Below are 3,695 nucleotides of genomic sequence, written 5' to 3'. Positions count from 1 at the left end.
CTTAAAATACCTTTCAAAATCTTACCTCTGTCATTGAATGCACATGCATATTATCAAATAAAGCCCAGATTCTTGGGGTTTTGCTGACTCTTACTGTACACTAGTTAAGCCTGAAACCACACTGATTGAGATCCAAATACAGAATTTTACTGGTTGGTACATTCTCTTTAGTTTGGTGGACTTGCTTAACCATTTCTGACAAATATTTTGTTTCAGTCAATTGAGTGGAAGGTTGCATTCATTCTTTGAGGTAATTCTGAGCCCTAACCCTATCCTTGCAAACCCATAGCTAGGGTTAGGGTTAGGATTCCTGCAAAACATAGATACTTTTTGATGGCATGGTTGGGTTTTAGGACAGAAAAGGAAGTTAGGAAATGTGATATGTTAATGTTATCTTCACTTTTTCTTCTTACCTATTTGGGTGTGTATACTGCATTGACCTACAATGCAATGTTGTCTATGTAGCCCTAAAAGAAAAAGATTCAAAGAAATCAATTATATGTTTCAAACTCTTGCATTTGGCATTGAATACACCAATATATTAACAAATAAAGCCAACAATTATGGGGTATAATGTTCATTGAGGACACAATTCAGCGTACATTTTTAATAACACAACACTTGTCAATAATAGAATTTCACAATTGTTGATGCACTCTCTTTGGTTGGTTGAGGTTGCTAAGTCATTTCAGGCTAATATTTGCATTCTGTGAAGTATATTTTCACCTAGATGAGTGAAGGACTGGGGTACATCTTTGAACAAAGTCTTAACCTTAATCCTAACCTACTTTAAGCCAAATCTAAAACTAGGTTTAGGGTTAGGATTCCCACAAAACATAAATAATTTTGGATGTCATGGCTGTGTTTAAGGACAGAAAAGGAATTTAGGAAATGAAGTCCAGGTGTCTGTGTAGCATCAGTCTCTTTATTTCGTATGCATATGGGAGAACGGCTTGCAACCACCAAACTCAAAAATAAGTGCTGGTAATTCTAATGTTTGTGAAAACATGGAAAACTGAGTTGGGGGAATCATATATAAATATAAAATCATAACATTAAAATGTAAAAACTCCCATTTTCCTCAGATTCAGCTTTAAAACAAAAAGCATACGTCTTCTGCATAAAGGTTGGTTGTGCTGATTAAATTAACTGCTTGAACTGCTCTAAAGCACACTAGAGTTTTGCACAGCAAGGTATAGCAGTGAAAGTGGTGTCAGTCAACTACTGCATTTGGAGAAGATGCATTAAAAATACTGATAATCCTGGTAAAGTACTCTAGACACTGCAGCAAATCAGATGTTTGTATTGTTAACTTGGATGTTGTATTTTTTAATGACCCTCTTTTGTGATCTGGTTATGTTTTTGAAAAGGGAACTGAAAATACAGTGAATTAAAAAAAGTAAAGCAATAAAGTAAAACTAATAACTCAGTCCAACAGAGGCATGACCAAGAAAGCAGAGACCAGATCCCATGCCTCTAATGAATCCAAATCATTAAATCTGACAGTTTGAAGAGGGTCAGTCTCTTTAAATTGTTATCATTAGTCTTTTCCCTGGCATTATAAAGCAACAACATCCCATTTCAAAAATAGCTTGCTATTGTTTACTAAATATTCCTTTATAGACTCTTATAGTACACAGACTTCAGTTTCATTCTAATTTCTACTCCAGGACTGTTGCTGCAATCTTTCTGCAGGATTAATAAAATGGATTGTTGGTAGAAATTGATACCTTCCAATGGTATCTCTGGGCCACCCAAAAAGTACACAAAAGTACATGAAATGATTCAGTAGATTACTACCCCTCCACACCAAAGTTTATACCTTGTGCTCCCAAGAGGCTCAACTGGCTCAAGTGAGGTGCTCTTGGCTAGCATGACAGGGGTTTCCCTCATCAAGCACAACACCTCTGGGATAGGGCCAGGATCCATCTGCTTAATCTGAGTGTGTGGAGTAGGGTACTGGACCCCTGAACAAGCCTGAAGGTTGCAGTGGTCCAGGTTGGAAAAAGGATCCTTGGGTAGGAGAAGACAGGTGCAGAACTGAAGAAAGGCAATGACAGGCAACAGAGATGTAGGAGCAAGAAGGCAGGCAGAGCAGATAAGGCACTGCTTTGGTCGAGCAGGCAAGGTGTCCAAACATTGGAGGGAGTCCATGAAGTTAGGCAGTCTGGGACTAACACAGGAAGACGTGAACTAAGCCAGGGGGAGAGCAAGGAATTGTGATCAAGGGAAGAAGCAGAGGAGTCAATCTAGGGAGACATTCAAAACAGGAGAAACAAGCACAAAGCGCCATGTCGATGTACAAATTGCGAAACGTTTGAACACATTTGTAAAGCACTGTTCAAAGCTGTTGTCAACAGAATTAGCAAGGTGTGTAATGCCAGGCTGATAGCATCAAATTGTTTAAATCTTCATCGTATTGATAATAATAATGATAATAAATCATAGATAACCTAAATCTAAAACCTACATTTTCAGGTCATGGAGCATTTTCACAGATACATAATGAGTACAGTGCATGTTTTTTAAGCTCATTTTGACTGAGCACTGTTTAATCATATTGTATCTGCTAAGCTTTTGCTGAATCACAATAAGGATTCTGTTTAATAATGCTATTAATTTTAGGAAACACAACCAAGAAACCAGAGCAAATTATTCAATATGTTAAACTATGTGAGTCTAAGAGTCTAACATTAAAATTGTTAGTGGTTATTTTTATATTGAATTAACAACTTTTAATAAGCCATTTAATTTCTGCGGTGCTATAGTAATATGCTAAAAAAATTAGACTGTTGGCATTTGTAATCAGTAAAATTTAAAGGGATTGCCCTACAATTATTTGCTCAATCTATATGAAGGAATATTATTTTATCTGCTTTATATACTGCCTAGAATTTTCCCATTAGGCTATTTATATACCACAAAAGATAACATGCTTGGTCTTCATTAAAATCCTACTTGCCAACGTTAAATTCTAAAACTCAATACAGGATAGCCTTCCTCTGGTTCAAATTCCGCGGCCGGCAAAGGAATCCTCCTCCGTTGGGCCCCTGAGCAAGGCCCTTAATCCCAACTGCTCCAGTGGCGCTGTACAATGGCTGACCCTGTGCTCTGACCCCCAGCTTCTCCCCCTGTCTCTGTGTGTGTCTCATGAAGAGCAAGAAATTGCATATGGCAAATAAAGTGATCTTATCATATCTTATATAGAAAAAATCCTCAGATGCTCAGAAGTGTGTTGCCATTAGTTGTTTATGGTATTTTGAAATGGCATGTGGATGAAGTTTTTATATATATTAAATATTTAATTAAAAATTAATTGAATTTAATGTTAATATTTAATTAAATATTGATTTTACTCCGTTAAAATTAAGACAGATGAATCTTCATCCAACCTGAAGTAATACAGAGTTGTGCCCACCAGGGGGAACTCATGGAATTCAAATCCTTCACAGTGATCTCTTGTAAGTATTCTAAATGCACAGCTTTAAAAACACAAAATGTTTTCTAATGTTAATGGTGTGCAATTCTTTAAAATCTATTTATTCCTGCTTGTCTGGTAGGTTTTATCTTAATATTACTTGTACTTACAATATTAAGAAGATGCAGTTATTATTTATTTTACTTAATTGGTACACTTAGCACTTTTTGAAAACAACAGTGATAGAAATTAATAGTACTCAAGCGAAAACACCACA

The sequence above is a fragment of the Lepisosteus oculatus genome, chromosome 4 (assembly GCF_040954835.1).
Source record: "Lepisosteus oculatus isolate fLepOcu1 chromosome 4, fLepOcu1.hap2, whole genome shotgun sequence".
NCBI classification, from domain to species: Eukaryota; Metazoa; Chordata; class Actinopteri; order Semionotiformes; family Lepisosteidae; genus Lepisosteus; species Lepisosteus oculatus.
The sequence above is the reverse complement of the archived record's forward strand: the minus strand, read 5'-3'. Positions refer to the sequence as shown.